This window comes from Lissotriton vulgaris, chromosome 2_1 (genome assembly GCF_964263255.1).
Source record: "Lissotriton vulgaris chromosome 2_1, aLisVul1.2, whole genome shotgun sequence".
Lineage (NCBI taxonomy): Eukaryota > Metazoa > Chordata > Amphibia > Caudata > Salamandridae > Lissotriton > Lissotriton vulgaris.
In genome coordinates, this window is record NC_141687.1 from 291,040,926 (window position 1) to 291,056,110 (window position 15,185).

At 49.4% G+C, this 15,185-nt stretch overlaps 1 protein-coding gene across 3 annotated transcripts in view; it reads right to left on the reverse strand.

Annotated features, from left to right (window-relative positions):
- Positions 1-15,185, reverse strand: part of PRR11 (proline rich 11) — a 298,857-nt gene that overhangs the window by 110,130 nt on the left and 173,542 nt on the right. The window lies entirely within an intron of this gene.

Consider the following 15,185-nt stretch of genomic DNA (forward strand, 5'->3'; position numbering starts at 1 on the left):
AGAACACAATTGTTTTAAAGTTGATCACCATAGGGACTATGATAATATGTTCTTTGTGACATGAATCTTACAGATAAAGGCTAAATCTTCTCCTTCAATCAATCAATAATGGGGCGCCCAGTAATGACATTTCTGCACCATTCATTTGATGATAGTAAACGGCGTTTGTAGAACAGCTGGTCCCAGATTTATGCACATAGGGGAACCCAATCTTTTGAGAGTTAAGAACAACATTTGCATCTTTAATGAAACAGTAAGAGACGTTTGAAATTCAATGGTACATATCAGTGTACACTGTTAGCAGAATCAGTGCTACAAACGTTATAAATGTAATAAATATTACAATTAGAAATGGTAATTTGCTGTACGTACCAATAACTGTATACCTATTCCAGGTAAACTTTCAATTCTGGGGGTTTGAGAAATCTAGCTGCAAATGGACCATTTTAAGCACCTCAGAACCGTAATATCAGTTAACAATTGGCAGGGTTACAATATCTCTATATTGGGAAGTTTTAGATTTCTCCTTAAGACCAAGACATTCAGGAACATTTAGTTACAATGGCACATTTTTATTCAAATGTACCAAATGACACTGGTCACAACTTGGTGTGATCTTAGTACTACTTGAAAGTATGACGGAGGGTTCCCCAGCACACAAAAGTTTACAAATAGCAATTTTTTTTAATAACAAGAGATCAAGAAACACAGGCCACACCTAGTAGTGGGTTTACCTAAAAATCTATCAAAAAGGGAGGTGTGCCTGTCGTTGAGGAATCGACGGATAGTTCCAAAATCCAACAGAAAATTTTAACTTTTTGGGAGGATAAATATTGCTAACTGAAGTTTACTTTTTTTTTTAATTTATTTTTTTATTTATGATATTTGCATATATACATTCAGTGAACAGGGTGGCTTCAATGTGGGAACCCGCCTGTTGGCATCTTTACTTACATGTTCGGTCAATGACAGGCTCCTCGTTCGAGTGAGTAATATAGAGAGAAGGAAGGAGGGGAAAACAGAAAGAGAAGAAAAAATGTGAATAAGTATAGAGAGAAGCGAGGGCGATCGCATCAGTCTTATATTTGCAAGATTTCATAGCATCTCTTGTTGACTAGTTGTCGTGCTTGGGTATTTTGTTGCTCGCTGTGGGTCAAAAGTTGGCAGGGCGGCTTTGAGTGAGTTCCATAAGTCTCTGGAGGAGGATGTCCAGGGTGAGCATCTTCTCGCTAGAGTGTCAGCTCCCCTTAGGTAGGTTATCCAGGAGAGCACCCGCCATATGACACTTTAGATGTATCTTTCCAGTTGTTGCTCCGATTAGGAGAAGGTCCAGGAGTTCTTTCTCTCCCTTTGTAGGGAGGTTGGTTCGGATAGAGGCAGTGATGATCGATTGGAATCCCCTAGAAATTTTGCATTGAAACATCATGTCTATGAAATCAAAGCTGAAGTTTACTAATTGGTAGAATAGAGTGCAGAGTAGTACCTGGATGGTTATGCAAGGAAATCTTGTAAGTCATATAAGGAGAAGTGACCGTCGAAAAAATTGTAAATGAAATTGTAAATTGATACTTGTATAGCATACTACTCACCCGCAAGGGTCTCAAGGCGCTTGTACGAATACCGCTGTGGAACCCATCCTGGCTTTCCCTGTGAGGCGTCCACTCCTGGGCACCCCCAAGGTGGAGGCCAGGCATCCTTAGCGTTGTGGGGGCCGTTGTGGAGATTATGCAAGCTATTGCCCAGAGTTGCAGAGTGTGACTCCATGATTGGAATAGGCACCGAGGCGAGAATGATCAGGCCCGTGGAATTTATTATTATTTTTTTTTAGCCCAAGACCCGCCGAGGCGGGGAATTGAACCCTGGTCCCGGGCCAGACCTCTGCATCAGGGTCTGCCGCTCTAACCATTGAGCCACACTTCTCCACCGTCGAATCCAGGCAGTAATGCTTGGCAAAGGTATGCACAGAAGCACATGTAGTTGCCTTGCAAATCTCTGCAATTGGGACTCTTTTTACAAGAGTAGAAGTGGTGAATTTTGCACTGGTGGAATGAGCTAATCACTTCTTGGCCAGGGCTTCATGCAGAAGCAGATTCACCTCCAGGAGGTACCTGTTTGCACCATCTTGTCTTTCTTTGCGCCGCAGTATCCAATGAAAAGCTGGTCATCCAGTCTTGTGACCTTAATGCGGTTGAGGTACTAGTTAACAGCCCGCCTAGGATCAGACCTATGCTACCTCTCCTCATCCTTTGTGGGATGGGACAGGGGATAAAAGGTTGAACGAGTGATGGACTGACCTAGATGAAAAGGTGTCACTACTTTTGGAAGGAAAGCAGCCCTAGTTTGCAACACAAACTTTTCACAGCAAAAGAAAGTAAAGGGTAGACGGGAGCTACAAACCTGCGGCTCTCTCACCCATTTGGGAGGAGTAGTGGCCATCAAAAATATAATTTTCAGGAGTCAACATCTGTACAGAACAACTCTGTAGGGGCTCAAACCAGTCCCTATAAGAAAAGTTAAAAACCAAAATAAGATCCCACTGGGGGATACATGTTCATCAGCCCCTTAATAAAACTTTTGTGAATAGAAGTTTGAAACGGGACGACTAATCTGCCAGACAGAGAAATGCCAACAATGCAGTTAAATATCCATTGACAGTGCCAATCGCACAACCCCTCTGGGTAAGGGAAAGTGCAAATTGCAGGAGCTGGGACACCTTGGCCTGTAAGGGGTCTACATTGGTGTCCTTTCATCATGCAACAAAGTTGCCCCATCTGCTGATTAAGCAGTTTTGAAAGGTGAAACGCTGACAGGAGGACATCAACCACCTCGTGTAGCAACTGGACGGAACTCAGATGTCCCCACTCATTCTACTGGCATGTAGGTTGAGGCTTTACATTGGGATGCAGTACTATCCCCTCCGATTGGGAAAAAAGGTCAGGTCGAAAGGCAACTTGAGCGAGGGAGATGTGAAGAAATGCTGAAGGTCTGCGTACCTCATCCTCCTTGACAAATTCAGGGATATGCGAGTGACTTGAGTCCGGTATTGACTAATCTTCCTCAGAAGCAGAGTAATGAAGGGTATGGGAGGGGGAGCTGAAGGTTCCAACTCAACTGGAAGGTAGCTCCCAAGGCTCCCCTCAACGAATACTGGAGGGCACAAAACTGCTGGCATTGAGCAATCTCCTATAAGGCAAATAAATCCACCTGAGACATGCCCCACTTGGCGAAGGTGTCCTAGACTACCCATGGTAAGAGACGCCAGAAGACCAAGGAATCATAGGACCATCAGGGGGGCGCTAGAGGGTGCACAAGCTGCATGGCCGCACTCCCGTGAGGCTCCAGCAGCCTGGCGCTACTATCCGTAATTTATCCTTATTAACCTGATCCGCGACGTCTGAAAACACCTGTACTTGCCGAGTGTGGTCAGCTGAACACTCGGTGAAAGTTTGGTGGTTCGGAGTTTTATAACTCCGAAATTAGAGCGAGTTGAAGTTTTCGCATTGAGGACGCCCTGCCGCTGCGGAGCTCTGTGGCGGCGTGTGTGGACACTGGACACCGGTGCGCAACACGAGGTGCGCAGGCCTGAGCACCACTGACAGACGGCGCTACTGGATGCACCCGCGAAGGCAGACAACAGCTTTTCCCGCAGCCTCCCGACATTGTTTGCCTAGGACCCTGCCCCCGGTAAGGAGACTGCCTGGGACAGGAGCAAGTGGTGTGGAGATCTGACGAGACCTGACGGAGGTGACGCGCTCGAAACCGACACCAGCGCTGCTTGCAGGCCATACACTAGTGCGCACAGTACGGGGCGGGCTGGGCTCTCCACCCCGGCCGACGATACAACACTGGGCGGGGGACCGGGCCGTAGCCTCCCCTGCTAGTGCGCTGCTGGAATCGCGTGGAGAGCGTGGGCAATCTGCCACTCTCCGCAGGGCCGAGGAAGGCCTGGGGCACTGCAGGCTGCACTGCACGACGAACTGACACAAGGTCAGACAAGCGCCAACACTGAAGGGGCTCTCTACTCGCCTGCTGGGAGCAGTTACCCATCTCCCCTGCCTGATACTGCCTTCCAGTTCCTGAGCCCCTAATTACTGGATTGAAGCACACCGAGGACTGAGTGCGGGGTGAGTGGCCGATCTGGACAGGCGGAGAAGTCATACACGGCAGGCTACGACTGGGGTGTCCAGCGCTCGGCTTGGACGGGTCGACCTTGTGGCGCAATGGGGAAACCTGACAACAAGCAACCCAAACTACAATTTGAGCCTGCAGTGCAAAAGAAAACCACGCGACACACGGTGGATGGCGGACAACCTCGAAGCCCGTCTGCGGAACAATCCACATCAGCCCCGATGGCGCCGGACATTACTACAATGCTCCAGGAGATGCGCCAGGGCTTCGCCACAGTCGTGGACAAAGTGGACAGTCTCTCTGCCAGGATGGATAGCATTGTCCAGAAAATGGATGTCCACGAAGAGCGTCTCACAGCAGTAGAACGCCGTATATCCGATAATGATGACACCACAGCATCCCACACTTCGAGATTGTCGCGTATGGATAACGTGCTGCGAGTCATTGCCGCCAAAAATGAGGAATTGGAAGCGAGAAGCCGACGGAACAACATTCGCGTCACGGGCATTCCGGAGACAACCAACACAGGGAAGATGGAGCTCTACATTGAAAAGATTCTTGTCGCAGCGGTGGGAGCGGAGGCCTTCTCCAACCAATTCATAGTGGAGCGCGCTCATCGATCACTAGGGCCTGGGCCCCAATCGGGCGCCACACTGCGGCCCATAATAGCGCGCTTACTTAACTACAGGGATCGCGATGCAGCGTTGCGAGCAGCCCGGGCAAATCAGACCCTCTCACATGATGGAGTGACTTTTTCCATTTATCCTGACTTCACCCCGGTGGTACAAGAACAACGACGAAAATTCCTGGTGGTGAAGAGGAAACTTAGAGACCTTCAAATCGACTATGCCCTTTTGTACCCGGCCAGACTGCGAGTGACGCACCAAGGTACGCAACATTTCTTTGTCAACCCGCAACAGGTCGAGGATTACATTAAAACTTTGCCGAAGCGAGGAAGACCTGCTGCGGGCGCCGAGAACCAGGACGACGCACGGTCTGAGTGAACTGTGAACTGAATTGCGCTTCATGGAGTTATACGTGCCACTAAGTCATTGTCCCTGATTCGTAGCCATAAGATGGTGCCACTTCTGATTATGAAGACTTCAACGACTCCAAGGGGTGCCACGGACGGGCGCGGACTACAGGTGGTAACGTATGCCAGGCACCCACCCCCCCCCGCTTCCCCTCCCCTTTTGGACAGAGACTTAAGGGGCGAGCATGCACGGAGCGGGAGAACTGGGGGTGGGCGGTAGTGCACCTCGGATGTCCCCTAATGGGTATACCCCAAGTGACTTGGTACTGTTTCTATTCATGTTTGAATGTTTGGGTAGGGCTTTGGGTGGGGGGAGGGCTCACAGTACTGGCGAGTTGGGGATGCTTCAGTGGGCGGGGGGGTAGGGTAGATATAGGTTGTATACTGAATGTAGGTAACGAGACGTGGACTCGCTTTGCAACCTTGATTGGAGACCCGAGGGCGGAGGAGAGAGGAATTTCTGCTACTGCTTCTGTGCACACTATGTGCCTGCTGCGGGTTCCTTGGGCAGGGTGGGATAGATACATACGTTGGGGAATGGTTTGTTTAATGTTTGTTACATGTGCAATAGGTATCAACAAGCGATTTTTATGCTTAGGTATGGGTGTTTCGGACTCCGCAGGGTCTGTGAATAAGCCTGTGGTGCGCTTTGTAAACTATACTTTACAACAGTTTGATGCGGAGGCAGTACTGTCTTCTATGTGTCTGGTCCTTTGTTATCACTGGAGGATGTGGTGTGTGCCCTATACGGCCGTACTCTGTGGATTGTGGGCGTGGCCTTTAGTTCATATTTTCGGCTGCATGTATGGGGGATACTGACTTGAACATAATTACGTGGAACGTGAGAGGGCTGGGAGATCCCAGGAAGAGGAGGCAGATTCTGAGCTACCTTGACCGCCACAAAATACACATTGCCTTTCTTCAGGAGACACATTTCAAACCGCATGGCTTACACTCCTTTGGAAAGAAATGGGCTTTGCATACAGTCTTCTCCTCCTACTCGTCGTATGCACGGGGTACCGCTATTTTGGTAAAAAGAAACACGCCCTTTATTTTGGTGGGCACGAGAGCAGACACACAAGGGAGATATTGTTTAATGTGGGGTAGACTGGGGCGCATGGCTGTCACCCTGTCCTGTTGCTACGGACCTAATGTGGATGATTTGCAATACTTCACTGATCTATGGGCGGCTATCGTTGAAACTGGGCCACAGCATCTCATTTGGGGGGGAGATTTCAACATTACCCTGAACCCCGCTTTGGATAGGTCACATCCGGCCCCCCACCATTATACTACTGGGAGGGAGTTTCTCCGGGCAACGATTAAAGATAATAACCTCCTAGACGCCTGGAGAGCTATGCATGGGTCGATGGGGGAAGGTACACACTTTACTGCACAGGCGAGGTCATGGGCTAGATTGGATTACATTCTCTTAACACCACAGTTTTATACAGCCCTACTACACTCAGCGCATCTCCCCAGAACGTATTCAGATCACTCCCCTGTCCTCATAACATTGCGAGGCGCTGAATTGGGGCCCCCTGTAACGGCATGGCGATTGCAACCCATGATGTTATTAGACAATGTATTTCAGGAAGAACTTAGGACTGAATGTCTGGATTTTTTTCAGCGCAATAAAGACTCTGTCAAAGACGTTGAGACCATCTGGGATGCATTCAAGGTCACACTCAGGGGTCTTTGCATCTCAAAGGGATCGGGGGTGCTTAAGGCTATCAGGAACAGGTTGAAAATCAATCAAAGACATTTATAGAGCGCACTACCTACCCGTAGGGTCTCAAGGCGCTTGGGGGGGGGGGTGTGCCGTTACTGCTCGAACAGCCAGGTCTTGAGCTTCTTCCTGAAGGAGAGGTGGTCTTGGGTCAGGCGCAGGTCGGCCGGGAGGGAGTTCCAGGTCTTGGCGGCCAGGTAGGAGAAGGACCTTCCTCCTGTTGTGGCTCTACGGATGCGTGGGACGGCGGCGAGGGCGTGGCTGGCAGATCGGAGGTGGCGTTTGGGAGCGTAGAAGTTGATTCGGTTGTTGAGGTAGCTCGGGCCTTGATCGTCTAGGGCTTTGTGTGCGTGGGTGAGGAGCAGGAAGGTGATTCTTTTGTTGACGGGGAGCCAGTGCAGGTCTCTCAGGTGTCCGGAGATGTGGCTGTTCCGTGGGATGTCGAGGATGAGTCTGGCTGAGGCGTTCTGGAGCCGCTGGAGTCTCTTCTGGAGCTTGGCGGTGGTTCCGGCGTAGTGTGCGTTGCCGTAGTCCAGTCGGCTGGTGACGAGGGCCTGGGTGACGGTCTTCCTGGTCTCCGTGGGGATCCACCAGAAGATCTTCCGAAGCATGCGCAGGATGTTGAAGCACGACGAGGAGACGGCGTTGACTTGCCTGGTCATGGAGAGGGAGGAGTCCAGGATGAAGCCCAGGTTGCGTGCGTGGTTCGTCGGTTTGGGTGCGGTGCCCAGGGCGGGGGGCCACCAGGAGTCGTCCCAGGCGGAGGGCGAGGAGCCCAGGATGAGGACCTCCGTCTTGAGTGAGTGCTAGAGTCAGAGCTTAGAGAAGCGGAGGCTACTCTTCGTGTTAGTCCTGGAGGTGACACACTAGCTACCATAAGAGAGAAATTGTCGGAATACAATGATGAAGCTGCATGGGAGGTGAAATTCAGGAACAAACACTGGGTGGCCAGGAGGTATGGGGAGGGTGAAAGACCTGGGAAGGCCTTAGCTGCTACGATTAAACGTATGCGATCGCCCGCTATCATTCTTGAATTAGAAACGGCAGAGGGGGTTCTCCTTAGAGACACCACACACATACTGAATGAATTCATAGGACAGTATAGTGCTCTGTACACCTCAACCCGGACCGGAGACCTGTCGCTGGACGACTACCTGGCGGATGTGTCGCTGGGATGGCTGAGTGACTCACAGCGTGCCTTTCTTAGTGCCCCATTTGAACTTGACGAGGTGCGGGAGGCCATAATGCACTTGAGCTCTGGAAAGGCGACAGGACTGGATGGCATTCCCATTGAATTCTACAAAACATATGTGGAATTCATGGCACCGGTTTTGCGCGAGGTATTTGAGGACGCTCTGGAGGTGGGCCACTTGCCCGCATCCATGAGAATCGCCCTAATAACGTCCCTTCTCAAGCCCGGGAAGCCTGCTACCCGCTGTGATTCGTACAGACCCCTGTCACTATTGAATTGTGATGTGAAAATTCTCGCCAAACTGATAGCTACGCGCATTAGCCTCCTGTTGCCTAATTTGATACTCCCGGATCAGGCTGGATTTGTGCCGGGTAGGGCAACATCACATAACCTCCGCACCTTTTTTACAATCTGTGGTTCGGTTCATGAAGATTTGCCGATGGCAGCCGTTTTCCTAGATGCCACAAAGGCGTTTGACTCGCTGGAGTGGGATTATGTCTTCCAGGTGCTGGGACGTATGGGGTTTCCACCAATTTTCATATCCTGGATTAGATTATTGTATACGGAACCAGTGGCCAAAGTCCTCATTAACGGCAAACTGTCCTCGGAATTTACTATATCCAGAGGCACGAGGCAAGGCTGCCCCCTCTCCCCGCTGCTGTTTGCCATAGCCACCGAGCCCCTAGCGGCCAAATTGCGCCAACATCACCGAGATAGTGCACTGCGGTGCTTTCAAAGACAGATATTGATTTCAATGTATGCCGACGACATCACGCTCTACATTCGTCACCCTGGTGACAACTTAAACCCTATCCTTAGAGAGTTTGTGCGATTTGGAGTCCTCTCCGGTGTCCAGATTAACTGGAGCAAATCATGTATATTCCCACTTACGGCTTCAACCCATAAGTTCGCCTTGGACTACCCGCTTGCCTGGTGTGAGGGAGATTTCAAATACCTGGGGATACGAGTTGAGAAAGACAGGGAAGCACTTATCCGTGCCAATTATGGCACTGTTATAGATAAGATTAGCGATAACGTCTCCAGATGGATTACCCTTCCGCTATCCATGGCTGGCAGGGCGTCGCTGATTAAGAGGGTGATACTCCCTCAATTACTATACCTCTTTTTGAACATTCCGTTCCACCCAGGGAATTATTTTTTTCGGCTGTTGCGTACTGAACTGCTGCGACTAGTATGGGGCGGGAAATCGCCAAGACTCAAATGGGACATCCTTATTCGGCCCTACTCACAGGGGGGTTTCGGAATCCCAGATTTTGAACTTTATTACCGTGCAGCCCAGGCCCATTTTGCTTATTTTTGGATTCGGCAGCCCAGATATATGCCCCAATTAGCTGCTGAACACTGGCTGGCGCTTCCTATTGAAGGTGCACTCTACTCCGCTGTGGAGGGCAGAGATAAAACCCCCAATACTGTGTTAAGCACGGTAACGGCATGGCGGTATATCAGCTCGAAATTAGACCTGGAGATGCTATACGCCCCACTGTTACCGTTGGTGTATCACCCGCAAATGCCACTTTTACAGGAACCAGGCTTTCAGAAACTGCTCAAAAAAATACATGTGAGTACATGGGGAGATCTGTACCAGAATGGCATATTCCGCTCAAGGGAACAGCTCTACAGTGGAATCCAGCCCACTCCACTAGATGTTTTTTTATTATATCAGGCTCCGGAGCGGCTTGCAAGTTGTGACGCCCGACTTTCCACATGAACCACCTGTCCTTGTCCCGCTACAACATATTCTCCTGAACGACAATCCCAGCAAACTAGTGTCCACACTCTACAAATCGGTCCGTGCCCATGTGGAGTATACAGAGGTACTTGCCAGGGAGAAGTGGGATCAGGAATTGACCACGGCCCTCACAGACAGGCAATGGAATTTCTGTTTGCAGCAGACAGAACGGATATCATCCAGTAGTCGACATAGAATCATTCACTACAAATTTCTACACAGACTTTATCACACACCTGCACGACTACACAGATTTCAATTGAGAGAGACTGCAAACTGTGATAGGTGTGGGGCCCATTGAGGCTGATTTCTTGCACCTTGCATGGGAATGTGACCAAGTCCAACACTATTGTGGGTACAGGTTTTTACAGCCATCTCCAAAATGATACACGCACAGGTAAAGCCATCCCCGGTGATGGCACTGCTGGGGTATGTGGAACCGCTTCAGGCAGCCCATCGCAAATATGTAGCACTGGCTATGTTGTTGGCTAAGCGAAGAGTGGCGTGCAGATGGGGAAGAGGGAGGGCTCCCAAATTCAAGGATTGGATGAGTGATCTGGTATATTGTCAGGAACAATTGCATACCTATTCGGAGCTGCTACCTGTCGCCTCCAGGCCTACTGATATATGGGCCCCACTGCAATGTTATCTGCTAGAAGTAACTGGAGAGGAGCCCTGTGATTAGCGGTTGGCACTCCACATTACAGTTGTACTAATGCAAGGCATTGTGCTCACGGGTCGAAGAAGGAAAGGCGATGGATGTGACCTCAATTGCTGGTATTGATGCCCCCTTTGTGTCCCCGTTTGGGCCTCAGTGGCCATCAACGTAAGACTCTGTTTGTTCAAGGGATGTTACTGGGGGCTGAGCAAGTGTTGGGCCAGGCTGATTCCACTTCAGGACACTGTGGCTTGTTCCAAAGCAGCCAAGCAACTCTGCGGTGTGGTGTGTATGGCGCGCCACGCTTGTTATAGGCTAGGCTCTGACGAGTGGACGGACACCCCATAGACAAGTTAAGATACCGCACGAGTTGAAAGTTAGCACACAAAAAAAATAAAATGTAAAAAGTGAGACGCATGGATTTGATTACTGATTCAGCGTACTGTCATGATGTTATCAGTGCAACTGAAAGTTTGAAAGTATATAGCTATAATTGATGCCTTGTGCCTACCTGATATTATCTATGAATAGCGTCCGGCCTCCGGGTTGTAGGCGTGACGCTGTGTACAACTGACAGTACTTAATAAACGTCTTACACCCAAAAAAAAAAAAAATCATAGGACCATCAGGACTAGGACTCGTGCCTTGATAAAACAATGGTACCATCTCCTTTATGTTGGTAATCCTCTGAGGTTGGAGGGAAGGCACAGAGAAGAAGTGGTGTCCAGTACAGAATCTATGAACTTGAGTCATCAGGAGGACCTTAGGTGAGAATTGGGCTTGTTGATTAAAAAGCCCAGGTCAAATAGTAGGGAAACTGTTGACACAATCCATGGTGACCCAGCTTTGTTCATCCAATCATCCAGGTAGAGGAAAATAGGGATGCCCGACCGTCTAAGACGGGCTATAACCATTGCAATCACATGATGAAGACTCGAGGTGGTGATGTAAGCCAAAGGAAAGTAGTGCAAATTGGTAGTGGGTGTGAGAAGTTGGCCTGGCATATGATGTCCACTATTCTAGTGGGCACCTTGCACCAGTCCAAACGACCCTTATTGATGGTAGGTTTAAGACAACCTTTTTAGAAAGCTATCCTAGTGGTAGCTGTGGAGAGCAGCCTTCAGGTTAAATCTTGAAGGAATGCAAAGCAGCTTGTTTTACCAGTCTATAATCTCTTGAACGATCAAATGAAAGAACACCACACCAGGTATATATCAAATATATATGTATTTATTCTACACACAACCCCTCTAGTCTCTTTATGAGGCTAGAGGCAAAAGTACAATACAAGGACTTAAATAGCACACAGTTAATTAGCACAGTATACGTTTTGCCCTAGGGTCCTTACAAACCATATACTAAGAAAGTGGTATAAGTACCGCTCTCAACACAGAGACAAGGCCTAGAGCCTGTAGAACCGATGGGGCAACCAGGAACCACCCAAGGTAGGGACGCAGGAGACCCACGGGGGACGCGTGCAGTGTCTAAACACAGCCGCAAATCACCATTGACTTCTATGGAGAAAGTTTAAGTTACAAAGTTAAAGATTAGGGACACTTGAGAGTGGACTAGGGTGGAACCCCTTCAGTACTGGACATTTCAAGAGTCAAGACCCACAGGAGCACCGAAGTACTGGTGTTACCTCACCCAGGGAAGCCGGGTGCATAGGTGTCTTTTCATGTCGGGTTTCATCGTCGTTTTCAATGGCGAGCTGCGAAGAAATGCTGCAGGCGACCAGGAGAAAAGTGTCCGGGTGGATCAGAGATCTGAAGAACCTGAAAGCAGAGGGGACAGAGTCTGGGTCACTAGCCAATGACTAGGATGGCGACAAGAAGATGCCAGTCGATGTCGGGTGCTTTCAAGTGAAGTAGATGAAGCTTGACTCTTCAGCCACGAGGTTCAGGAAGCGCTGCCGACAAGGAGCTGGATTCGAGCTGTGTTACGAAGGATGTCCAGGGCTGCAGCGTCGGTATCCGGAATGGACCCAACAAGCCCTGGCAACAGCAACCCACGCAAGATGACAAGATTGGCTTTGGTGCAGACTAGCAAGGTCTGAGGACTCACCCTTTGGAGGGGAGTCAGGGCACGTCTGGAGCAACCACGAAACCCAAGAAATAAAGCAGATTCCTTCGTGGGGACCCACTAGCCAACGGACTAGGGATCGCGAAGGCACCTCGAGCTGAAATGCTGAAAGCGGGCCCACGGAACACCCGTGGAGTGTAGGCCCACAATCTTTGATGCAAAAGGTGCTCAGGGCTTGGACTACAAGTAGCCCAATGCACAACTTCAGAAAAGTTCGGGAAGTAGATGCACTAGCAAATGTGCAGGATGTCCAGGAGTTCCGGTCCCACGTCTCTAGTGATAGCTACAGAGTTTGAGTTTGAGTTTGAGTTTTAAAAGTTTTATATAGCGCTCTTTCACCAGCGGTTTCATGGCGCTGTAACTGGCAGATCTCCACAAGGGACAAGGGGTGGAGGACAGGGGAAAGGGAACTACATAAAGATTTTACTGAAAAAATAAGCTTTAAGTTTCTTACGAAACTGGGAATATGAGGTAAGGGATCTGAGCTCCAAGGGTAATGAATTCCAGAGAGCTGGGGCAAGGGTCGCAAATTTTGACCCCCCCCCCACTTTTTCCGACGAAACCGGGGAACTGTCAGCAGAAATTTGGAAGAGGATCGGAGCTCCCTGGCTGGAAGGTAGGGGACAATCTCCGAGGAAATGAAGGCAGGGGCCGTGCCCAGTCGCGCCTGGTAGGTGATGGTCGCAAGCTTGAACTGTTGTTAAAGAAAAACAATGGTTTTGGGTGGCCTAAGCAGGTCCTAGTGGAGTAAAGTATAGTTTAGGTAGATGAATTAATCCTGGGAGACAGTATTGTAAGGTAAGGTAACATACACATAGAAAACTTTATTTATGTTTTTGCAATTATGTTTTTCGTTTTTCAGGTGCTCACACATGTGACAAGGTGCTTATAGTGACTGAGTGAAATATTGTTAAAAAACTATATACAAGGTGTCACAAACAAGGGTATTCCCCAGAAAAATATATACAGTAGGGTAGAGGAGTTTCCTTGAATGGGTCGACGGCGTTTCGATCTAAATGATTTTAGATCATCATCAGGACGTGAGCTTTCTTCGCACGAGGTAGTTGAATTAATTTTCAGATATCGGCGAGCAAAGTGCTTAAACTGTGGTGGCTTGGTCCAACTGTTCAGCGTATTCTTGTCAAGACTTAAGTTTTTATTCTTGAAAAGGTAGCTCTAGCTCTAAGGGTTCAACATAGTCAATGATGGTCCATTTATTAGTTTGCAGAGGTAGGGTAAGGGATACTGAATATGAGCCGGTTATTTATCCGGTAATGGTTGCTGTACAACGTTCCGGCGGGAATGAATCTCCGCGGTCCGCGGCTCAACTACCTCTGCCTCGCTGCTTCAGCGTCTGGTAGCGCTACAGCCAGACGCCGAAGCAGCGAGGCAGAGGTAGTCGCCGGGATTAAGCAGGAGCAGGTTCTAGGATCAACAGGCCGGTAGGGCTAGGGCCAAGTCAGTTGTTGTCGTCCTGCTGTTAGCAGCTGCACGGCGGGTCTACTTCTTCTTGATCTTCTTTCTTCTTTTTGTTTCGGGATCTGAGAAAGGAAGGTTCATGGAGCCCCTAAATACTGAGTTTAGGGGCGTTACAGGTAGGGCAAGGACAGGGACCAATGGGTCCCTGCCCTGGGGTGGGTACACCCCCTAGCCTGCTCCTCTCCTGTCGGAGGGTGGCAGGATCCTAGCTGTGATAGGGCAGGGCTCTCCATATTCTGCTCTGGTCACCATGCCCTGGGTACCTAGGGTACCAACTACTAGGGGCTGACAGGTGGCCATAGATGCCAATTGGGTTTTGTTTCAGTACCGTTTTAGGGAAGGAACACAGGCCCTGGGTACCTGGTTGGCAGGAGCCCAGGACACACTCAGTCAAAGCACACCAGCAATTCAGAAAAAAGTGGGGGAATTCCAAGGCAAGAAAGATGGCACTTTCTCACAACATGCAATCAATTTTAAGAGAGAACATCTAGGCTGTGGTCCTGATTAGAGGGCCACAGCCAGACTAAAGCCGATAAACCAGTGAAACACAGTAAAATGTGGGGGTAACCATAGGAAGCAGATACTACTCTCCTACAGTGGATAGAACCCACCACAAAGCGAAAATAAGTCGAGTGAGACTGCAGGATTGGGATGTGGAAGGCTGCAACCTGCTAGTCTATTTACACCATCAAGCCTCTAGCTTCTGAAGGCTGCAACTCTAGAGTTAAGGTCAGCACCTTGAACATTTCCTTTTAAATGAAGAAGTTCAGCTCCCCGAGATCCAGGATTGGACGCAGACTTCCATCCTTCTTGGGTACAAGGAAATAACTTCAGTAACATCCTTGACACTTTTCCAGCTCCGCCACTAACTCCACAGCTTTTTTTCCAAACGTTTGCTGTTGGTTAGTCAGGTGGTCTTGGGGTGGGGAGGAAGGTGGTGGAAGTAAAGGTGGGGGGAGCCGGAAGGAAGGGAAGGGTTGAGCCTCTTTCTACTATTTGTAGGACACACTGGTCTGAAATAATGGCTTTCCAGGCCGGAAGAAACAAGTACACTTGCCCCCCCACAGATTCCGGGTGTGTCTTCAGAAGAGAACTAACATTGGTTCCTTATAGGGCAGAGGAGGAAGACCAAAG